We start from the raw sequence: 26083 nt of genomic DNA, 5'->3' as shown, positions 1-26083 counted from the left end.
AGATTAGTGGGGATCTTGTACTTAGGTACTTTAAAACTGCTCCCCCCCTGAAAAAAAAGTACTATCTCTTCCAAGTGCAGTATTCCCCTTGTCTACACCATTCTTTTTTTTTTAGAATGCTTCACTCTCCTTATAGAGTATCATACTAAGCAAAGGGCAGAAAGGCAGAATATATTAATGAAAGAACCAATATAGTATTAATAAAAGGACATGCCTTCTTCCCCTTGCCTCTGACAACCCCTCCCCCCCACATTAATTTTTGTCTCTCTAAAATGCTTTACCCTAGATCTATGGTGTCTAAGTGATAAAAGTCTAAGTGTCTAAGATTTTTCCTTAGACTGTTTATACCTAGATGTCTAAGTGATAAAAGAGCGACATTTTGTTTTAAAAAATTGTTCCTATCAACTATAGTGATGCTAAAAAATTAAGGACTTTTAAGGAACCCTGAATATAATAATTTTACTCAAATGTCTCTCAGTAGAGTGAGTTATGGAGTTATTGTTGGATACTAATAACAATTTCTGGATGTAATATTAAAAGGGTAAAGTAAAAATGATACTTAAATTGCTTTAAATACATCTAAGTTTTATAATGGAATGAATATCAGATTAATTCATAGTAATAAATACATAGCAATAAAAAAATCATAGTAATAAAAAATGCATGCAGCATTATTATAGTCCTATAAGATAATGAAAATGCCTTGCTTTCTCTGTGGCTGGCAGTAGAATCAAATTATAAGATTACCTATACCTGGCTAACAGCTTTAGCACCATGAAACTCAGAGCAACACATACAAACATGGAGAAAAACAGCAACATTGAGAAAAAATATTGAAAATTATAAATGATCATAAAATTTATTGCATATTAAAATTTCAAAAAAAAATATTTTTTTTTACAACCATTAAAATAAATATTTAAGTCACGTCAACAGGTACAATAAACTTTTGTACAGGGTAAAATTAATAGTCAACACTGGCTATGTGGAGAATAAAGTATTGGTTGCAAGTTGTTACTTTGGACGTCAAAAATGCTTCCCGTCTGTATTTAATTATTATTACTTTTAAATATAGATTGAATTAAAATGAATATATTATTACACAATTCTGAAAATTATTTTATTTATAGCTTATTTCTTAAAAGGATGCATTTTTAGGAATAAGCTTTGTAAGGTTCATCATTATTTTTGGAAATGCTTAAAAAGAAAGCTTTACATTAAAGACTTAAAATGTTCAATTTTTGAAAAATTAACCACATGTTTTTTAAAGTTGCTACAGTTTAAGATGCTACAACTAGCTACAGGCCAGTATGAAATTTGTCTAATTTTCTCTATAGCTATACTCATAGCTGAAGAAAAAATCTAGTAGATTTTAGGAAATAATACAAGTTTCATGATAATTGTTGTATAATGTAAGAAATATTTTACACATAGGGAATTTTTTGGTATTTTATTGTCATCAAAATAAAGAAACTGCAATATTTTCCACTTATAATTGACATGAAACATATGTAAAATGTTATATATTATGTTCTTTCATAATTTTGAATATTAATAAGCATTTAATTCATGAATGATAAAAAGATTTTTTAATTAATTCGAAAGAATTCTGAATAATAATAAACTGAAAATTTTCGAGCAAGAAAAGATTTGAACTGATTTCTATAAATAAGGTAGGCTTCATTATGTATCAGTAATACTTTTTTAAATATATAAGCATTTAAGCAACAATCTGTATGAAAATTCTATTTCAATGCGCATTTTTTTACGAAACTTACTTAATTTTAGGAAATTTTCTACAATTTAAAAAATACCAGAAGAATTTTAATAAAACCAGTAGACCAGGAGAAACTGGAAAAATCCAGTAGAGTTCGTAGTTATCTATATTGTTGCACTGGTACAGTTAAAAAAAAACTAAATAGTTTATTGAACTAATTCAGGGATTAGTCATTGATCAGAAAGACCAGTAACTAATTATTACTAGTTTATTCCCACTTTTCCATGAAGCACGTTACTTAACACTAGATAGATTCAATATAATAATGCCTTGCTAAAAAACACTATACTCCTAAATCCTAGCAACTGAAATTACAGCTAATGTTAAATGAAATTAAATAATTTTTGATCTAACAGTTTAACCTTTAACCAACCATCTATTTCATTTTTTGAGGTCAGAGAGCAGTTTTTTTTTTTAAAAAAAAGGCACCTCAAATTATTGATAAATAAAGATTTATTTGGAAGGTAGGGATGATTGTGACACAAAGTGAAAAACCTTGAAAATTTTATGTGTAAAAACACGATAAAAAGATGTATAATATTCCTATTTAATATAATTTTTTCAACTAAGATTTATAATTAAATTACCTACTAATAAAGAATGTCACACTTTTAGGGTAACTAATTTAAGAAAAAACTTTTACAGAGAACCAGTAAACAAGAACAAAGGATTTTTAATTCACGTTAATACAAATCACGCAATTGATTTGAGAAACGCGTAAATACATAATGCTACACTGAAATTTTAAACCACATGAACACGATTCAAGATGTAAGAGTTTTAAATCGTGTGATTAGATTAACAATGAGAAACTCTTACATCCGTCAAATATGAAAATCAATGTTGGATTCGCGGAATTCCGCGAAAAAAATAAAATGCTCTGTTCATTTTTCATATCGTATACAATGCTTCATTATTGAGCTTTGATAAGGTAATATTAAATTCTGTTGTTTTAACTTTAGTCATTGAAAACTGCAGAAGTAACAAGATGTTTCCAAGAAAAATAAATCAGATTGCATTTCCTTTAAATTAATGCGCTCATTATTACAGGAAAAAAATTCTAGAGATTAAAAAAAAAAAAAGGAAATTCCTCTTTGTAAACTAGTACTATATAGCAAATAAAAGTTTATGTGGCAATATTTCTATTTCTGAAACTGATCTAAGTAAATTTTTATTAAAAATGTATCAAATAATATTTGCAAAAAATTCTAAAATTAATTTTTGTTAATAATAACATTTTTCTTATGTTTTAAGCTAAAAAAAATCATGCTAAATAAAAATTAAAACTCGATTAACTATGAATAATAGCAATAAAATAATTTATTTAATTATTAATTTATATTAAACAAAAACTCTTCCTTTTCTTTTAATTGAATCAGTGGTGCAACCTGCAAAAAAAGAAACAAACAAAAGATTTAAAATTATTGATTCTGGAATTTTCTTGAGAAAAAATATTAATACTGAATAACAAATTTTTAAATACTGAACTGAATGGTACAAACATAATACCGAATTGTGCTAATATAAAAAAATATTAGATAAATTCCACGGTGTCCGACGTAAAAAATGAACAGAAATTTTTTAGAAAAGCTCTCTTTTAAAATATAAGTTAAATTTAAAATCAACAAATTTTTATATCAAATATTTAGTACATCATAACCTATCGAAATAATAGAAATTCTAATAGAAAACCACTGGTACAAATGCAGAAAGTTTTCTTGACCGATACATATGCTGAGAACTCTCTTGCCACATGAATCTTTCCACCATACATTGATGTTCAATATTTTGAAGGGAGACATGAGACATTATAAATTTCAGCTTTTCAAAGTTCTGATTCATGTACTTTAATGGATAAAAAATTCAAGAAAAAAAAGTTATCAGCTATTTTGTTAATTAAAGTCACCATTTTTTTTGTTGACTGGCCATGTGGCAATTGGTCATTTTTAGATCTACTAATAACCATAGTAAATATTGAAAGTAATTTAATTAAATTGATTGCTTGAAAATATTGTTAACTCAATTAAACAAACATTTAGGGGAGAGTTGCTCACATTGGGACACAGTACACCTTGGGACATTTTTAGTTTTGGTCTCAATTTTTGAACTATCTTTTAGTCCTTTTAGATTCAGATATATGTCAGCATCACCTAACCTTGGATCATTTCAAGATTCTATCGATTAAGCAGGTAAGAATTTATTAGAATTTTTATTTTTTTAAGAATGTTTAGTTACTTTTATATAAAAGTTAAAGTAGTTGTAGTAAAAAATTTTAATAATTTTTTTTAAATAATGGGTAACATAATGAAGTATAAAGTTTTGCCTTTAGAAGTTATCAAATTTAAATGTTTTAATGCTAAGCCTAAAAGTATGATATTTTAAAATATCCTATTAAGTATATAGTGCACCATGGGACAGATGGAGGTGGCCCACCTTGGGACACTAGATATGCATAATTAATCCTTATTAAAAACAGATTTTTAACAAAAAGATATTGTGCATGCAAAGTAATTTTAATTTACATAATCTGTGTTTATTAATAGTTATTATTTCTTATTTTAGGAACTCATTAGACTTAACCAATCACAAGAATTGGAAGCAAGAAGTATAAAAATAATGCAGCAATTTGTGCTAACAATGTTGAAAAAGCAGCTGCAAATTTTATCAGGGGAAATGACTTGAAAGAAAGCTGCTGAATTCTACAATGTTAGAAAGACCACTCTGAACCGCAATTTTATTCCCTTTAAAAAAAGAGATCAGCCAAATTCTAACTTTCAAATATATTTTAAATATGCAGAGTCGCAAAATATTCATAGATGAGAAAGAAACAAATTTGGTACACTATATGTTACAAGCCTCCAAGTACCATTAAGGATTAACAATATGTGATGCACGGGTACTTACATATGAGTGTGCTTCGCCAAACAAAATGAGCATTCCTCCAAATTGGGAGAATGTAAAAAAAATCTGGGAAGATGAGGATTTTATGCTCTCAGAATTAGTGATTTATGCAACGATAACAGTGATGATGATGCTTGCAGCTTAAATGAAATGAACAGTGAAAGTGACAACAAAATATTTGACAATAAGAAAAAACAACATCTAGAATAAAGTAGTGAAACAAGATTACATATTGGAGAATTTGCTCATATCAAATTTGCTGGTAAAAGATCTGTTGTTGCCTTTGTAGGTTGCGTTAAAAGAGTTGATGGAGAAGAGTAAGAGTTATCAGTATTGAGAAGAGTGAATCAATCTCCAACATTTATTTATCCAGAAAATCATACATAGATTCAAATGGCATTTCGTTTGAACGTTCTTTAGGCTCGGTATTTGATTCTGAACAATTCGATATGCATACAAGAAGTTGAAACTAACAAAATAAAACTTGATTAACAAAATTAAAAAATGTGAATTTATTTAGTTATATTATTTTTAGAAAATTTCTACCTAACTTTTCATATCTTTTTAACTGTCCCAAGGTGCCTCACTAGGAGGTACACCTTGGGACAAATAACAAGGTAACTAAACATTTTTTAAAATTTTTTCGATGACAGATATAAAATCAAAACCTAGTTAAAAATGCTTTCAAATGTTACAAGAATGCCAGGTAAAATTTTGACAATAATTGATCAGAATAAAAAAATTAAAAAAAAAATGAAAATAAAAAAGTGTCCCAAGGTGAGCCATTCTCCCCTATATTTTTTGGTAAATTATCATAGTTTACTTATCATGGAATTTATTATAGTTATGATTTATTGACAATATTTATGTCCATAGATGCAGAAAATTCTTAGGCGAATATTTCCACAGAAAGAATTTTTTTTAAGATTTAAAAAATTAAAAATATTTACCCATTTTTCTTATGAGCTTAGTGTAATAGTTTTTTCGCAATTTGTGTTGTAATGTGAAGTTTATGTATTGTTTAAAAAGTTCTTATAACGAAAACAAAGAAAAAAAATTATTATATATTAGACAATTTTTGAATAAATAAGCATATGTATTATAAATAATATAAATCAAAATATATTTAAATAGTAATAATTTATTAATTTAAATTTAAGATCCCACTCAATAACCCCAGAAATAATAACTAATAAATACCCAAATTGACATGGAACATTTTTTAAAAAAATGACAAATATTATACAAAGCAACACTTTTAACAATAATTTTTTTTTTTTTTTTTTTTTTTTAAGAAATGTGTTTAGACCAACGCTGCCTAAATTTCCCACAAAAACCTTATTTGTGTGATAGGACATATTCTTGTCCCCTGCATACAAATAATAACAACAAATATTGAGAATCAAACAAAAAATTTATAAGTAGAGATCAGTAGTAGAATAAAAATCAAGATTTATATTGTTAATAATTAATAACTCTTAATTATTACCGAAAATATAAACTGAATAATTGTAGTTTTGATCATAAAGTATTAAGCGGGCCGTGATTTAGAAAAAAACATTCAATAGCTTAAATAATTTACGTTATATAAAATCATAATTATAGTAGTATATGTAATGCAAGAACAGTAGAGCGCTGATTATTCGAATTCTTATTATCCGAGCAACCAATTATCCGAACTATGTCCGAATTTGCTTTTTTTTTTTCAAGTTTAGAATACTTTTTAACTTATCGACAATTTTTCTAAATTTGGAAGAATAAATAATTTCCACTACATTTGATGACCATATTTAATTTACAACCTTTTTAGTAGTTTTCTAATAGTAGTCATACATAAATGTATTGTTATAGAGTTAAACCTACGTACCCCTTTAGCCCTCTTCAACTGAAAGTTATCTTCCAGGAATGTGAACTTCACTTTGACAGTCTACAACGTCAAAATTATGTTGATCCAGTTCAGTTGATTTATTTAAAAAGAATAAGGTATATGACAGCTCAAAAAAGAACATCTTCTTTGAAACAAAAGTCTTTGCTGGATTTCTTTTGCAATGGAAAATAAAGAAAAAATGTGGTAAAATCAGTAATTGTCAAAAAAAATTATAAAAAACTGAAATATGATAAAGAAATTCAAAAAAAAAAAAAATAAGAGTTTAAAAAAATAAATAAAAATTGAAAAAAAAAAATCTTTAAACACGCCACAGCTATTTTGGATAGTACTGCCAGTCCTAAGCCGTAAAAAGTGAGAAGGGAAGTTAGTGCAAATATAATAATTCTTTAAACTAGATTTTAAACAACTATCCGAAATTTTCATTATCCGAACCACGTTCGGTCCTGAGCAGCTCGTATAATTTGCGCTCTACTGTATTGTGTATGATTTACTATCAGGGGTCTGTCTAGGTTTTTCTGAGAGGTACCCATTTTGTGAAAATTTAGACATAATTTGTGAAAAATTAAAAATTATATTAAAAAATCAACACAAAAATATGGTAAAAATATGAATTTATCGTGTCTTAAGGGATACAAAAATAAAATTTTACGAAAAGTATTTTGTGAAACTACCGTTTTTCCTAAAGTTGATTTTGTGAAACTACCGTTTTTCCTAAAATTGAATTTGTGAAGGTACCGCTAAACGGTAGTAAATTCGGCCTGGACAGACCCCTGACTATCTAATAAAATGTCCCCAATGACAAAAAAAAAAAAAGCTTGTCCCAGGTTTTTAGCAGTTAATGAAAGTTTTCGACTGGTTTTTATTGTGTCATGTCAAAAACCAGTTTCTGACACAAAAACTTTTTAAGAGATCATACTGCATAGTATATTTTAATTCATAACCATTGCTAAACAGTCAACCTAATTTTGAGTTTACAACTACCAATGTTCAGATGTATAGCCTTGTAATTTTGAAATTATTCAAGAAAACTTCAGAATTTCTGGATCAGGTATTGCGAGAAATGTGCTTTTGTCATGGACTTTTTGGTAGAACTAACCAGCATTTGCGTATAGAGAGGAAAACCTCCCATGGTTAGTTTTACACCAAAGGCTCTAACCCATGATCCGTCTATCACGGAGAATATTTTACGTCATTATTGTCGGAATACGTATCAACCAGTCATCATTGGGATTTGAACTAAAGTCACTTCATTGAGAGGCAAGCAAAGCCGGATTAACCATTAAGCACACTAAGCACGTGCTTAGGGCACCAGAGGATAGGGGGGCACCACAAAGCCTAACTAAATGTTCGCAGTACATATATAATATATATATATATATATATATTTGAAACATTGATAATAAATTTGTTATTTTGAGCTTCCATTTTAAGAGTAGATAACAACCATTTCTAAGTACGAAATTTCACATAATAAAAGAAAAAAAAAACGAAAGATGTTTTGTATCAAAAATTTTCGGTCTTATAATGAAATGAGGTAGTGAATTTCTTTGCGATAAAAGCTCTATTTACTTATCCATTACAATGATTCCATAACATACTGCTACGATTCATGTTTGCAGAATATTTTTCGCAGTTGTAGCAAGTTAATACTCCGGCAATTTGATATTTTTATGAAAAAAAAATTTGATTTACAAAATTTTGATGCAATGGTTTGATGATGTAAAAAATGTGATTTTTGATGTGAAAAAAAAAATCTATGTTGTGCATGTTTGCAGTTTTTGTGCATGTTTCTGTTTATACTACATAAAATATTTGCTTATACTATATTTTTAATTATATTCTCATTGCAACTGGAAAAGAAGTCATCAAATTACGTAAAGGTTGTGTTGCAAAAATTTATTTCAAAAATTTACGTCAAATAATTTTTTTTATTCACTAAATTAAGAAAAAGGAGCTGTGTTTCAGTATCATTTTTCGAAATTTCTTTGTGGAGGAGAGGCTAAATTTACGAAAAATATGACCACACACTTCGCATCACTTATGATTTTTTTTATCTATATATATCGAATATCGAAATTAGATTTTAAGATTTAAAATATATACTACGTAATATGAATGCAAGCAGCTAGTTTTTGAATGAGGAAAGAATTATAGGTTCCTTAGTCCTTAGAGTCTTGTATAAATACAAATGTTATAAAAGTTGAGCACAAAAGATGTGTAAATTCTCAATGTGAACCGGATGTTCGTTGACGGTGAAAAATACGTTAAGAAGAGTACCCATTCAAACTAATTTAATTTTGAAAGCAAATGTAAGAAATAAGTAGCAATGAAATCAAATTTTCAATCATTGAATTTTGTTTACTGCAAGTAAACTATATTTTGCGCATCTTATAACGAAATTTTAAAAATTATAATTGAGAAATAAGAAAAGTACTGAAAATTTCAAATTAGAAATAAAAAGCAAATTTAAGAAATATATTTTTATTAATTGAATTTTAAAATATGTTTAATAACTAATAAGGAAAATCCCTAATGATAATGATTATATATATATATATACAATATATGTGTGTAATTTCATCAACTTTTATTATGATGATAATTTGAAAATGTAAATATTTTGAATATAATATTATTTCTGTCACTAAAAAAAATTTAATAGTTGTGCTTAATTTTTACTTGTAGCTCGGGTGTAAATCAGATTGAAATAAATAAATGATTAGTTAAGGTATTTCCATTATCCATTCAACTTTTTCTTAAAATAAAAATTGGTCATTCTGCTATAACAAACAATCCCGACGTAAAACAACAAAAGCTGTATATTGCCAGCATTCGATTCCATGAATTCGAAGGTTCCAGAAAAGGACCACCGTGATTGTCACCAACATATGTGTTAGAATACAAAGCTAAATTTTCTGAGAAGAAACACTTTAAGGACAAGACAAGTGTAACCAATTGATTTACTACAGACAGAGAACATCCTTTCATCTCAGATATCTTTAAGCATCCCATAGGGCAGTGGTTCTTAACCTTTTTAAGCCGCGACCCAAATTTGAGAAATATGTTCATGTCGCGACCCGAAAAAAAGTCAAAATTAGGCCACAAAATTAATTAGTAAGCCACAATGACTTCTAGGAGGTATTGGTATTACTTATTATTTGGTGTATTACTAACTTTTTTGGTTCGACTCACCGCGACCCAAGAAATATGCTTCGCGACCCAATTTTGGGTCGCGACCCATAGGTTAAGAACCGCTGCCATAGGGGACTCATTCCCCCTTCTTTTTTTTCTTTTTTTTTCAAAAGAAACAAGGGTGCATATCTCAGAAAATTCAAATTGTCTTCCTTTCGAGGGGGGGGGGGGTAGAGATACAAACAAATAAATGGTGACTTATAAGATTGAAGAAAGTGGGAGGTCTAGGAAAAAAAAAGTTTCTTGATTGACATAATTTTTAACCAATAACATTATTTATGCTACAATCAGTAACTAATTTCTTGTATTTACACACCCCCGTGTATACGTGAATGCACAGAACGTGAGTGCACTGAACCCTACATGAACGCGCAGAAAAAGTTTATTCTACTAAAATATTATTCTAAATTATTGCTTTTGAAAGCATGCTGTAATAGTGTAAAGCTGATGTTGCTTCAGGTAGTAGTTAAACCCTTCAAATAATTTTATCAATAATTATTATTTATCGATCAATATTGATTGTGTCTTAATCAATATAAGTGAAGAGTTTAATTTTCCTAAAGAATTATTATATTTTAATAATAAAAAACTAATTAAACTTAAATGTAAAAATAAAATTACAATTATTAAAAATTATATAATTTTTTTTACATTTTAAGCATTCTATTACACAATAATACTCAAAAGTAATAAAAACAAATTTCAAGTTTTTGTTAAAAATACAATGTGACGTATTTTTTAAGAGGGGATGATGCCGTATTATAAGTTTTAAGAAGTAATTAAATTTTTTTAATGATTGATCTTATCGAAATAAATTTCATTTTATGACGTTATAATTAAAATAGTTATTCGATTTAAAATAAAAATTTTAGGTAACAATACACAAATTTTACTTCGATTTATTTTACGAATTTGTCTTTAAATGTTGTACAGAATATGTAAAATATTTAGTACATAAAATTTTAGTAGACAAAATAGATTTTAGTAGGTTTAAGATAAATGTTGGTTTAATAAAATTACATACAATACTTCTGTTTATGTTTCTAAGGATTATATTTTTCCAAACCTAAAATTATTTTCCATAAAACTAATGTGGTATTATGTACGCGTATGTATACAGGAATAAAAAATATCGTAACACAAAAAAAAAGTGAATAAATTAAAAATGATGGTTTGTTATTTTCTACTGATTATTATTTAAGTTTAGTTTTTATATTATATTCATTGTTGCTATACTTATGTTTTTGTTTTGTAGTATTATAAAAACACGAATGTTCCGAATTTGTAAATGAAAATCTGATTATTGAATTTATAGTTATTTAAGGTATTTTGTTTATACATTTATTTACTTATTGAGGACAGAGTTTTTATTTACTGTAACAGCTTTTTCAGACCAAAGTTACTGCTATCACTTATGAGAGTTTTAAGTACAGGTTTAATGCAGTAGTTTTAAGTGATTTCTATCATTTTTTCTAAAAGGTCATTTTTCTACTAGACAAATTAAGATTTAATTGATAGTTATTTATTGCTCTTAAGCTCTTCTGTACCTTTGACAGGTCAACTAACTACGAGAATGTCCAAAATATTAAACAAAATAATAATAATTCTATTAGATAATTAGTTTTGTTTTCCACAGATGCAATCTAAAGTGAGTTGTTATTATGAAATAAGTTCATTTCTGATTTTTAATCCAGACTTTATGGGATCATTTAAGATAATTGTTGCATTTATAAAATTACTCATCACTACTTTTTCCCTTCATTTCTCTTCCTATCATTATTAATATATTATGTTTAATAAGGAAAAAGGAATAATGAAAAGCATTATTTTTTGTAAAAGTTATGTGTTATTATATACAGTGCGTAAAATAAAAAAAGTAAAAAGCCTGAATAACTCTTGATTTAATGATCGGATTTTAACTTACTAGATCTCAATCTAAATGGTTTGAGGGCCAAACTTAAAATATGCTAATTAGTTGGTGCAGAAGATATTTTTTTAAGTTATGAAATCGGGCAAAAGTGATTCCTCTACCTACATATGTATATGTTGTAGAATTTGGATATTTGTCTCTCAAAATATGGATGGTATTCACAATATGGAAATTAAGATCCCAAAAGTTTTTTTAGGTTGAAAGTTTGGGCTCCTTTATTTAATTGCAGTTTTCATGCATTTCGCCATGTCTCGAGCACTTTTGAAACGAATTGAAAAATTTTTGCACTTAATAATAAAATTCGTTAACCTAAAAATAATTCCCTGCCAAAAATATTTTTTTTAAAATTATTTATTATTAATAGTCGGAACAATTTTGAATTCAAAAATATACAAATTATTACATAATTTTAAGGAATATTAATTTAAATAGTAAAATACAAAATTTGAACAAAATCTGTTGAAAAGTTCTTGAGAAATTAAATGTTAAATATATAACTTTTTTAAAATTGAAAGATTCAGGTTTATTTGATTGATTTAGTACAGATTAAATTTTGTATTTCGTCATTTAAAATGACATTTGTTAAATTTTCAATTTAAAGTTCTTTTGACTATTCTCTTAATAAATAAAATAATATAAAATGATTAATACTTCTTACAAATTTTTTTTGACAAGGAACTATTTTTAGGTAAATGAATTTTATTATTGTGTGCTAAATTTTTTTAGTTCGTTTGAAAAATTTTCGAGATATGATCATTTATTTCGATAGTCAAGAATTCGAATCAATTGTAAAAAAAGGTATGCTTTTTTTAGAAAAAGTACGTGCCTGTTTTTCTAATTTAAAGTATTTTGAGTCTTAGTAAATAAAAGTTCAAACTTTCGATCAAAAGTTATTCAATGTGTTTGCTTTTTTGCACATACACACAAACATAAGTTATTTTTTTAATATTAATTGAAAAGTTTTCAATTGATTATATTGTTTAAAAAATTTTTTTTTGATTTAATTTGAATAAATTTTTTTTTTTACAAAAAAAGTTTGATTTTATATTTTGAATTAACACGTGACTTAGTACTAGATATATTTTTTATTGTTAGAGGGGGGAGGGCACCAAAATATTTTCAGTGCTTAGGGCCTCAAGAGGTCTTAATCCAGCCCTGGAGGCAAGGACTTTTATTGTATAGTTGAAATCTTTCCTTTTCTTACTTTTATTAAAAAAAAAAATCACATAGCTGCTTGCCCTGGGGAGACTACCAATTATTGGACCCTTTCAATAGGCACCTTTCAGTGAAGTTATTTTTAGTTTCTCGGGATCATGATCAGAAAACATTTCCGAAAATGTCGCTTTTAAGTCATTTTCCGTATTTTCTTCGAGAAAACAAAAAATTGACAAAACAAGAGAGATATCTTATTGTAAAGTAATACCGAAAAAATTCGTATGTTCAATTTTTTAATGTACCAACTGAATCATACACAACATGAATACTCACTATTGCTTTATAACGAAGATTTTTTCTTTATTTTAATTGCTTTTTTTTTCTTCACACAATTTTTAATTAGGCTCTCTTTTAGTACGATGAAAATAATGACATTAGTAGATAAGATAATGTTCATGCAAATAAACTGAATAAATATTTTTTACAAATACTCTTTTTATAATTCTTGTTCAAGATTCAAACGGCGCCCAGTTGCCAGTGTTTAGCTGCCTATTTCTACACACTTAAATTATTCACAATCACAACGGACTATAGGGGGCGTTGCTGTATGAGACGAATAGCTGAGATTTCTATGGATGGTGTTCCTACACTATAGGATGCACTGCAAGCTCATTACCGCCTATACTTCCGGGTTACTGTTTCCGGCGTATTTAAAGCCATTTAGCTCATTACGTGATCACTGAGTTTTGAAACTCTCTTGAGTTAATGCTCCTATACTATGAGAGCTGAATTATCAACTATGGAGAATTTCGCAAGTTACCGTAATGTTAATATTAGCGTGCGAGTTTGAAGACTATTTGGTTACCTAAAATTATTGATAAAGGTGGTTATGCGGCAGTAAATTGCACAAACAGTTCCAAAAAAAGTCTTTTGAGTTAAAAGTATGTTCAAATTTCCTTCAAATATGAAAAGAAAGAAGAAATGGATAATAAATTGCAGAAGATACAACTGGTAATCTGGAAGTGGAGCTCGCTTATGTGAGGTAAATACTCATTTATTTATAATTTATTAGATTTATTTACTTATACATGTAGTATATAAACGATATTAAGTTGTTAGTTTTTAAAGTTAAGTCAAGTTGTTGTTTTTAAATGCTTGTTTTCGTCTATTTTTTTAGCTGTAGTTGATTTACGTCGCTACCTACTATATATACTATATATACTACTATATATACTATATATACTACCTACTATATATACGATATACTACCTTTCATCTATTTTTAGATCTACCAATATTTTTTTTTCCTTTGAAATTCTTGCGTTAAATTGCTGAAATAAGTAGTTTCTCTGTTAGAAAATTTCATAGCAGTATGTTTAAAAATTGCGAACTCTAAATTTTTTTAATGTGATTTAATTTAAGTAAGAAAATAAAAAAAAACGTATTCTAAATATTTTTGCAGGTTCATTTTGAAGAATTTTAACTAACTATATAGTAGAAAAGATGGTCACAATAAATTAAGACCTGATGCTATTCTAACAAGTTTCAATGTTCGAAATTCCGAAAAAATTCCTCAAAAAAGACTGAAAGAAATAGGCTGTCCAAAACCTAAATCAGATTTAGAAAAGCTTGAATCTAGTATAAGTATAAATTTACTAATTTACCATTTGCTTAGTTTTTATTATTAAAGGACCAAAAATGTGTGATAAAAACTATTTCTATCTAGCAATGCACATATAGATTTATTTTTTTAAAATTGTATTCCTTATTTATGTATTACTTATTTAAATAAATGTTTTGAAAGAAGATCTTTATTTAAATAAATCATTTAATAATTTATCATGCGTCGTTTCTTATCCTTCTCATAAAACTCTAGTTTCTATTTATTCCATTTACATAATAATGATGGCTAAAAATCTTAATTCGTCTTGTCCTTTTATGTTTAAAGGAAAATTCAATGTCTCAATTAAAAACACTAATTTTAAATCAATTCTTGATTTCAAAACAAAATGTATTACTTCTCATGGTTGTAGACATTTACATTTAGAATATTGCATGAGAAATTATTTTGATTTTAAAAACATACTTAAAAATATTTCAGGTCAAAACATGTTTTTCTTCCATTTTAATTTTGTTACAAAAAAAAAATCTGGAAAGAAATTTAAAAAACCCAGAACTAATTGAATTTTAAAATTTAGTACCAAATTTACTTTGAAATCATGTATAAAAAAAAGAAATTATGTAATTGGCATGCACAGATTTTTATTTAAAACTTTAAATCGGTCATAAAATTTGCAGTGAATTTGTATAAGCATTAGAAAAAAAGTTTCCGAAAAACAATGTCATTGAGGTTAACGTCGTTTTTAGCGATAAGTCGCCAACTCTTGTAGCTCTTCATTATTGGAGGAAAAGCTTTTGCTCCAAAAAAAATGATAAGTTGGCTTGTCTAATTCAAGAGCTCTATCTTGAGTAGTATATCTTGTATATTTGCTACCTGGTTTACCGGGATACCGGGCAGTGGCACTTGACCTTAAAAAAACATCAGTGTAGGGTATACCGGGCAGTGCCACTTGACGTTAAAAAAACATCAGTGTAGGGTATACCGGGCAGTGGCACTTGACCTTAAGAAACATCAGTGTAGGGTATACCGGACAAATGTATACCGGGCAGTGGCATTGAACCTTAAAAAAACATCAGTGTAGGGTATACCGGACAAATGTATACCGGGCAGTGGCATTGAACCTTAAAAAAACATCAGTGTAGGGTATACCGGGCAATGGCACTTGACCTTAAAAAAACATCAGTGTAGGATATACCGGGCAAATGTATATCAGGCTATGGCACTTAACCAGACCTAGTATGACTAGACCTTTGGTAAATGTCCGAAATATATACTAGGTCTAGTGCCACTTTTGCTATAGCTTAAATATTTAAAAAAAATTAAACAAAGCGTTTGAACCAATTTTAAACTGATAACGAAATTATTGCTTTAAAATTAAAAATAAAACTGCGCCAGATAAGAGCAATTGAAGTAGTTGCTTTATACAGCGCATGTGCGGAAAAAATTAAAACAAAAAAATTATCCGCGCGTATCTAAAAGTGGATGAATATCCCAAAACACCGTTTCTTTTGGATTCCATGCACCTGGCAAACCTGGATATGGTAAAGAAACTACTGATGTATTGGATTAGAAATGGCATTAAAAAAAGCAGGCAGCACCAGAATAACTGCCAAACAAGTTGAGGAAATTTCGGACAGGCTTGTTTCATTCTCAGAATGTATGATTTCGGAATTCAGTCGTTCACCTAGATTTTTAAAAGACAGGTGGAAAGCGACCGAATTCCGATGATTTTTATTGTATCTTGGGCGTCTTGTATTGAAAGACATATTACCGTCTTGTCTTTGTGATAATTTTTTAAGCCTTCATGTGGAAGTTTCAACGTTAAGTTACCATCTCTATATGAAGAATATATAAAGTTTTCTGAGCAGATGCTCTTATCTTTTGGTGAAAATATTAGTATTTTTTAAGGTAAAAAAGCCATGGTCTACAATGTACATAATCTTTTACACCTAGCAGATGATGTTGGTCTTCATGGATGTCTTTCTGAATTCACATGTTACCCCTTTGAAAACTTACTTGATTAAATGAATCAACTGTTAAGAGCGAAGTCACACCATCTTGCCCAGTTATCCAAGAGAATTTCAAAAAGGTATCATGTTGAATCAACTTCACCAGTTAAAAAATGTTATCCTATTAAAATTATTCAAAATAATGAATTGTTGGAAAGAAAATTTGCCAGTGTGGTGATAAACGGCATATGATATTTATCAGCTAAAAGAGACAATTGTTTTCTTTGAAATGGTGGAAAATTTTATTTCATTAAACATGTAATAAACTGTTCAAGCAAAGAATGTGTTCTCCTCTGTAATGAGACAACTGTCGCAGGATTTTATTTTAACAGGCCGTGCTCCTCTGAAATAGCTTTCTTATACAACAAGATTCTGAGAGGCATAGTTAAAGTGAAACTCAGTGAAGTTAAAGCCCAATGTGTGCTAAATGGTAAGTTCTTATGGCTTTAAATCATTCATTGTAAAAGTGTCTTTAACTATGCATATGTCAGTTAACTATATTAGATACAGGGTATCCCCGCAATTGGACAAACTTGTTTTTTCAGTAAAAATGGCTAAAAGTGAAAATTTATTATCATGGATTTTTTTGTTGGCACATTCTCGATTGATTAATCTTAGTAGTAATTAGCTTCACACTGTAATTGAATTTATTTTTCAATCAATTTTATGAATTCTTTAGTACTTTTAAATCTTATTTTCCTTTATGTTGTTTGAAATGAGTTATAACTGTTAACAAAGTTTCATTTAATAAAACATCTTTTGCTTGAAATTGTCTCTCTCTTTTAATTGGCTACACTTGAACTATTTTATATTTCAACCTATTTTATCTATATTGGTAATTTTTCTTAAAAAAAAAAAATTAAAAAAACTGCTATTTTTGAGGATTTATATTGTTTTGATTCTAAAACTACAGATTGCTATTATTATTTTAATGTTTTGCTTTGGTTCATGTAATTAACATAATTTTGGCGAGTAAGTGCAATATGTTCTTTACAGGACAGAAACAGTATGCTGTTGTAAAATTTGTCGGGGCAGAGAATATTGAAGTAGTGCCAACTTCATGGCTCATAAATAATGAAACACAAATTAGATGGCCTGCAAAAAAGTCACGGTTCTAGGGGTGTTTCACCGAACATACCACCTGTGCAGTGGCGTAGCTAGGTAACCAAGGGCCCTGGGGCAAATTAAAAAATGGGGCCCCACTGCTATGTAAACTGATTAGGTTTTATCAAATAAAAATATGAAATATACAAATACTTTAAAAATGCTAAGCTACTTAAGCTCTTTTTTGTGCACTGCAGGGCAGGTAATAAAAATATTAAACAGTAACAACATAAATTACAATTAATACTTGGTGTAGGTTTGGCTAATAAAACGAAATAGAGAAGATTCAAGGTTTTATTATATAAAGGTCGGGCCTACCAACTGACTAAATAACAATTATATTTACAATTTTTTCCTAGCTTTAGTTTTCGCAAAAGTATCAATGACTTCGTTTAAATCCAGGCTTGATGCGGTTTTGCTTTCAATTTTGCTATTAGCGATAAATGTCGGAGTCGAGTTTGGCCCATATTATTTCTTAAATAATTTTTTATTATTTTTAATTTGCTAAGTGACCTTTCAGCTGCTGCAGAAGTGACAGGAATTGTAAAGAATAACAACATTAATGTAAATACTTCCGTTAGGTCGCATTCTAGCACTCCATATTTGCTCATTATTTCCTTACATAATTGGTGAACAGTCCATGCTTGAGTTAGTTGAGGTAAACCTAGGTGGTAAATATTAATAAATTGAAGTGAAAAACTAGGGCCTATTATATCTAAATATTTTTTTTGGAATTCGTCACACTTTTGTAATAAAGTTGCTTCATCAACATGTAATAAAAATGTTGGTGTTAGAAAATCGAATATATGACGGACTGCACTCATACCAATAAAACGTGTATCTAATTGAGATATTACTGTGTCTAATACATTATTGAAAATCTCAATTTTAAATATTTTTTCTCGGTTTGGAAATCGGTGATCAGCAGCTAATTCATCAAAATGTTTTTTAACTTTTCTTTGCCTTTTTTCTTGAAAATGGGTATCAGTACCATATTTTCGTGCAGTTTCACTGGCTTTGCACTTGAATAATTCGAAATCATTTCTATAAATTTGCTACTTTGCTTTGGTCTCTGCTAAAACTTTACTCGCCTCGCCCAAATTGATGTCGCATTTTTGTAAAGTTTTGGATGCATAATTGATGTCGTTCAATACACTGTGCATGAATTCGCAAAGCAACACGAACTCGAAATTTAGCATCTTTGTTTTAATACTCTCTGCTTCACTACGCTCATCTTTATTAGGACTCTTTAGAACTATTTCTGATAATGCTTTGATAATATCAAAATAACGAAGTTTCATTGCAGATATCGTATTGACCCTACTGGACCATCTAGTCGGATTTAGTTTTTTTAGAGTGGTGTCCGATTCGCTAGTGAATTTTGACAGTAGATCCCAACGTTTCCGAAAAAATTATGCAAATCTTTCAACGTTGCGAAAAAATCTGTATTTCCACACAACTGCTAACGGCGTCATTTATCACCAAATTTAAATTATGAGTGGCACAATGTACGTACTCTGCGTTAGGCTGGATATCCTTAATATGGTTTTGTACACCATTATGCACACCTTTATCACACTGGCTCCGTCATAGCCTTGCCCCACACATTTTTTTAAATCAATATTTTTGTCGATAAATAATGTTGTCACTTGGTTGACTAAATCTACTGAGCCATGTTTGATGGCTGCATAAAAGCCTAGAAACACTTCTTTTACTTCTATATCAATTGGCTGTCCATTTTCCGATCTGGTTATTACTGCATACCTCACAACAATGCTTAGCTGATCTGCCTTCGATACGTCCTGTGCCGTATCCATTATGATGGCAAAAAGCGGTGACGCTCTAATTTGTTCTAGTAGATGGGTTTCGAGTTTGGTCCCCAAGTTCTCAATCATTTCATTTTGAATTGTTGCACTCAGATATCACGTAAATCCTAAAAACATAAAAAAGCACAATTTCAAAAAAGTCCTGATATTAAACAGTTAATAATTATAAACAAAATAAAACAATAAAAAAACTTAGAAATAATTATTATTACCTTTGGGCATATCCAAAACTTGCCGCAAAATGTGATCATATCGGGCGACAAGCTCTACAAAGGACAGAAAATTTCCGTGGTATTCTTTCTCACTTAAGTCTTCTTGATGTCCTCTCAAAGCCAAAGAACTCTTTGCTAGGGTAAGTATGATATCGAATAACCTTTGAAGAACCATTTTCCAAAGTGATGTTTCTTTGCGAATTTCATTTTCAAGTTCCTTTTTGATAGCATTAGTATCGTTTTTTTTTTTTCAAAATTCATACACAGCACATGCTTCCGAATGGCCACTCGAACAGCTGTGTTGTTTAATTCTTTCTGATAAATGCTTCCAATCTCGAATTCCCGTACACCAAACATTATTCCTTTGTGAAGAAAATAACCAGCAGGGTTGACAATAGGCAGCGTCTAGAATTTTGGAATAACACAACCAAAATCAATTAACTGGCTCATATTTAGAACACGAAACGTAGTACGATTTTGAAAAACGCCTATTGTTCTGGTTGATGTCTGTTGGAAAAGGTCCTGAAAGCTGTAAAGGCCCCATATCAAGAATTTGACGTTTTTCGTTATCACTTAATATCTTGTTCGTGAAGTTTCCCAAGTCATAAGAAGATTTGTCGTACACATTTTCGAAAAATGTAGAGGTCTGTGGTTCCTCCAAACCCTCCGCTCTTATGTGCAAACATCATCCACGTTCACATGATTGGCGGCGGAGGTATCTCCAATTGCAATAATTGTCGAATCTTCTTCAGTAGGCTTCTCAACCAACACTGTAGTTACCACATTATTTGAGTCACTATCAATAGAAATATTTTGGCGAGATGTACTTGCAGAAGGCTGACTAAAAAACTTGTCAATTTTGGGCAATTTTTGTTTACTATCTTCTCTTTCTTGGCGTTGTTTGCGTTTAAATGCACCACTGGGTTGCTTCTTTTTATCCATAATTTTAGTTTTCTAATTTTTTTAAACAATACAATATTAGATTGTGCTCGAGTAGGTAGGTACTCACTGTTCACTGACGACGTTAAAAGTAAAATAAAAGGAAAGAGAAACACAATGATATGCTACAAGTGTCGTTGGGGAATCCCCGGAAAAAAAAATTATCACCGTTAGTGTTACCACATTTAACGGACTGTAATGGTTGGCAACTGTTTGGCGACCTTTTAAGGTGCACTTGGAGCATTTTGTCATTCCGTCGGAGGAATGCGAGAGAGAAAAAGGTAGATGTATGTTTGATGTCATCGGGAGAGGGTCTCCCTTGGTATTCTAAGAGCTGGAAGCTCTTACTGGAAAATAATGCCTATTTCTTTTGTTTTTAAATAAAGTTAAGTTTTATTGCTTTAAAAATCTGGTCTGTTTATTTATTGGAAAGGAAAGGCATTACAAAGACCATGAACGATCTCCTGCCCACGGAATTGAATTAATGTACCTACTGCAGGTGACTTGCATTTTTTCACGATATTTCGCGTTATACAATGAGCTGTAGCCGAAATCTATAGATTTGACTCGATTTATTGATTTAACGGACATAAATATGAGTGGTAAAATCAAATAAAATTTAACCACTATATTGACCAGTACGAAAAAGTTTATTGACATTAGCTTACTTACTCCTGATACAGCATCAATTTTTCAACCATTCTCGAAAAAAAAATCTTATCTCGAATTCACAATAAAACGCACATATCACTATCCGTCAAATTGACAAAACTGCCAACCTACAGAAAGAATTTAGGGGAATTCCCTAGGCATAACTTTTGAATTTCTCTCAACTGAGTTGTCATGATTAAAGTGGGGTTGCAACCTGTCATATTTATTTTGAAAATGGGAGAAATTTCAAAAAGTTCAGTTCGATCGAGATTTCCGGTAAGGATTCGAGGGCCCCCTGAGCTTGAGGGCCCCGGGGCACTGCCCCGCCTAGCCCCTAGGTAGCTACGCCACTGCACCTGTGGTCTTTACCCCCACCCCTACAGAATGAAAGGAACTCCTGAGGTAGGTATACTGCCATCGAAAACAAGTACAGGGGTTAACATAAGATTGATTTTTGGCATAACAATATGAAGTCAAAAATCTCGCCAGTGATATGTTTGTAAACTACACCTTCCCTCTTACACACGAATTAGCTGCGCATGCTCGACAAATCGAAACCAAAAACAGAAATACTAGATCAGTTGTGACTAGAGTGCCTAGAGTAAAAGAGTGTGGACAAGGGAGAAACGATTCCTGATTGGTGGAAAGAAAAACTTTACCGCCGGAGGCGAGAGTGGAAAATTCGCCATTGGAATTACACGGAGTGAAAATTATCTGACTCAAAAAATTTATGTTCTGTATTAATAAATGCGTGTAATAAGTTCATTACTTACTTTTTTTCAATAAGAAACTTCACAGTTACAGTAAATGTCAAAATTATGGCTGAAAATTTGGATAGTTGATAGTTATTCGAATTTATCCTTATTATCACTTACTTGCGTGCATATAAAGTTATGATTATTTCATTGTAAGGAGAACAAGGTGGTGAAATAACTAATGGTTAGATAAGAATAAATGTATTTACTTTTAATACACATAATTTCTATCTAAATTACTTATAAATTTTAAGATTTGAGCATCTTTTTATCAAAACTTCAGAAGTGCAGAGTTTGGCGATATTACTTTGACATGTTGGCGCGTTACAATGTTCGCGTTACAATGTTACAATGCGCGTTACAAAGTAGCATTTGTTTACTTTTCGTTACCAACTGTATAAAATGCTAGTTTGTTTTAAATTTCAACTAATTATGAAAATTTTTGTTCATAATTTGTTGAAATAAAGAATACCTTTTCAGATGAATATGCGATAATTTTGTCCTGAAAAAGTAATAAATAATAATAAATTATATAATTTGTTTTATTAATTATTATTTCTGAAATAAATGGCATAATCATTATTAATTTTTATATTTTATTTAAGGCATTTATTAAAAGCTGAAGTCTTTTCCTTAGTCTTTTTTTTTCATTGACGTTAATTTTTTTAACAATTTCAGATGCTAGACAATGTTTCTTAAAAAACCTGTAATATCATGTGCTTTCCAATCTTAAAGCTTATATTATTGATACTTAAGTATATACTCTTAGAATAACAGAACCCTCAGAATAACACCAAATGAGCGAGTGGCGCCAATTTCGGTGTATCATCTGGCAACCCCCTTGGACGAAAATATTGTCAGACTATGGATTTCAATGAACAAGGTTCGAGTAAGAGTCAGAGATCACGAGTTCGAAAAACCTCTGAAAGAGGGAGTTCGAACATTTAAAAATAGTTTAAAGACAGAATTTGCATAGTATTAATTTTGAGTGTGTAAGTACCCTCATTATGCAACTGTTATTATGTATATATATATAACAAATCAAGATTGGATTTGGAGTTTTGTTTCGTTTAATTTTCATGACTGTATGTTATTGAATTCGTTACCTCATGTTATGGAGAAGATTGTTTTCCTTTATGATGTTTAAGTTAAGTTATGATTTTACTTGCTTAATAAAATTTATGATTATTTAAAAGATGACTTTTTCATTATGCTTGCTGGGCATTTTCCACAACGCACTAAACTCTGCCAGCAAGGTTATGGGCCATGCCTGCCCAGCTTAGTTAAGCTTTTGTCGTCTTTAGAAGCAAGTTTATTATAACGCTACTGGGGCCGTTTAGATAGATTGGAGATGGCCGAAAATGACAGCAGCTCCATATTGGGATTTACAAAGCTAAACAGTTTCAATTACAGTAGTTGGAAAATAAATATGAAAGTATTACTCATCGATAAAGGCTCTTGGGAATTTGTTGGTGGTACAGAGAAGCCATTACCAACTGATGCAACAGACAGAGACTTACGCTCTTATGAAATGCGAAAAGCTAGAAGTTACTCTACTATATTCCAAGGAATTGATGAGCAGTTTCAACCGCTGATAGCCGACACAGAGGACGGAAAGACAGCGTGGACTATTTTGAAGGAAAACTTTGAACCTACCTCCCGAGCACGGTTAGCCGGACTTATTGACGAATTCTTTGAATTGAAGTTTAATCCAGAGAAGGAGACTATTGGTATTTTCTGCAAGTTAGTAAATGAAAAAAGGAAACGGATTCATGACGCAGGTTTTGAAATGCCAGAAAAGCTCACATGTTTCCAATTAATTAGAAGATTGCCAGCAGATTATGACAACTTAGTTCAAATGCTTTATCGACTAGAAGATAAAGATTTTTCGATTTCTAATGTTGAAAAGGAGCTCCTAATCGAATCTGGAAGGATACAACAAAAGCAGAAAGACAGAGGAGAGGACATAGTCGCCGATGCTTATACTACTTCATCTACTAGAAAGCAAGCCTATAAGAAGTTGAATGGAAGTAAAAGCAGTGGTCGCGTCCTGGGCAATGATACAACAACAACAATTATGTGTTCCTACTGCAATAAGAAAGGACATAGTGCGGAAAGATGTTTCCTGAAGAAAAAAACCACGAAACGGAATTCTAAAACTCAAGATTCCAAGGAAACTTTTTACAGTGATTTGACTACGATAAGAGATGCTGAAATTCGCCAAGGGAAAGACAAGCAGTTTGTTGAATTCCTGATTGACACTGCCAGCACAGCTCACTTCTGTACACAAAGAGACTACTTTAGTAACTTCAAGACTTTGAATCCTAGTCAAGTACTTGTTGGAGATAAAAATAGTAAGTCTGATATTTTTGGTATTGGTGATATACATTTTAATGTTAAAGATAGAGATAAATTTGTTCCCATAAAATTAGAAAATGTATATTTTGCACCCAATATGCGTAGAAATTTAATAAGCGGTTCGAATATGGATTTAGCAGGGATTACTGTAAAATGGGGTAATAACAAAATGACTGTATTTGGTAAAAACCATAATTATTTATTTACTGTACCTAGAATTGATAAGTTGTATATACTTAAAGGCTATGTTGAAAAAGTGGTAGTAACTAAAGAATTAGCATTTAGTACAGGTCTAGATAGGGAATTGGTTCATAGACGATTTTGCCATTTAAATGTTGCAATGCTAAATCATATGAGTCAAAACAATGTTGTGAATGGTTTAGATAATTTGTGTGGTAAATTTGATTCTTGTAATACTTGTAAAATAACTAAATCGACTAGAACTAGTTTTAAAGTAAATCATGGTATAATGACTAAAAGTGTATTAGAGAAAGTGCATATGGATGTTTGGGGCAAAAGTCCAGTAAATTCAGTTGGCGGAGCTGAATATTTCGTATCTGTAATAGATGATTTTTCTCGTTATGTTGAAATTTTTACTATAAAACATAAACATGAAGTTTTTAATTGCTTTAAACTGTATTTAGCAAAATATGAAAGACAATTAAATGTTAAACTTAAATCTGTAAGGTGTGATAACGGCATGGAATTTTGTAATGTCAAATTTCAAGATTTTCTTAGTGAATTAGGTATACGTATGGAGAGAACTTCAGTATACACTCCAGAACAAAATGGGGTAGCCGAATCTTATAACAGAATAGCTGGAGAGGGAATACGCTCAATGTTAGCCGATAGTGGTTTAAAAGGTAGATTTTGGGCAGAAGCACTGCATTGTTTTGTTCACGTAAAGAATCGTAGTGAACACGAACTACTGGAAGGTAAAACACCGTTTGAAATTTTCCATGGTTATAAACCGTCAGTTAAACATTTCAAAGTATTTGGATCTTTAGCGTATGCTCATATCCCTAAAGTTCAGAGAAACAAACTACAACCAAATGCAAAAGTAGGAATTGTAACTGGATATGCAGTCAATACTAAAGGTTATAGAATTTACTTGCCTAAAGATAGGAAAACTATAGAAACTATACATGTAAAAATAATGTTGAGAATTTAAAAACGAAGCATATTGATATTAGATTTCACTTCGTGAGAAATTTGCTTAATGAAGGAAAATTCGAAATTAAGTATATTAAAAGTAAAAGTAATTTGGCTGATTTTTTGACTAAGGCTTTAACTAAGACTGAATTAAATAAAATTAAAGGAACTTATTTTGAAATGTTCGATGGGGCCGCATGTCAGACTATGGATTTCAATGAACAAGGTTCGAGTAAGAGTCAGAGATCACGAGTTCGAAAAACCTCTGAAAGAGGGAGTTCGAACATTTAAAAATAGTTTAAAGACAGAATTTGCATAGTATTAATTTTGAGTGTGTAAGTACCCTCATTATGCAACTGTTATTATGTATATATATATAACAAATCAAGATTGGATTTGGAGTTTTGTTTCGTTTAATTTTCATGACTGTATGTTATTGAATTCGTTACCTCATGTTATGGAGAAGATTGTTTTCCTTTATGATGTTTAAGTTAAGTTATGATTTTACTTGCTTAATAAAATTTATGATTATTTAAAAGATGACTTTTTCATTATGCTTGCTGGGCATTTTCCACCACGCACTAAACTCTGCCAGCAAATATGACGGCAGCGC

General features: G+C 29.9%; 2 protein-coding genes across 13 annotated transcripts in view; both read right to left on the bottom strand.

Annotated features, from left to right (window-relative positions):
• The window catches only part of LOC147804364 (uncharacterized), a 173153-nt gene that overhangs the window by 59683 nt on the left and 87387 nt on the right, over positions 1-26083 (bottom strand). The window lies entirely within an intron of this gene.
• LOC107444194 (uncharacterized) overlaps positions 1-26083 on the bottom strand; it is a 69153-nt gene that overhangs the window by 8497 nt on the left and 34573 nt on the right. Inside the window, exons 1-3 of one of the 6 annotated variants that reach the window (XR_015429437.1) lie at positions 13177-13413; positions 6546-6718; positions 3030-3165 (exon numbers count right to left, since the gene is read on the bottom strand). The gene's annotated coding sequence lies outside the window, so the exon portion shown is untranslated. Of the gene's footprint in view, positions 1-3029; positions 3166-6545; positions 6719-13176; positions 13884-26083 lie in introns of those variants that run through there. The other 5 variants (XM_043056549.3, XM_043056546.3, XM_087152423.1 and 2 more) reach the window with 5 other exon arrangements.

The sequence above is a fragment of the Parasteatoda tepidariorum genome, chromosome 9 (genome assembly GCF_982258835.1).
Source record: "Parasteatoda tepidariorum strain Cologne lab strain chromosome 9, Ptep-v5.0, whole genome shotgun sequence".
Lineage (NCBI taxonomy): Eukaryota > Metazoa > Arthropoda > Arachnida > Araneae > Theridiidae > Parasteatoda > Parasteatoda tepidariorum.
This window is presented reverse-complemented; position numbering and strand designations above follow the sequence as displayed.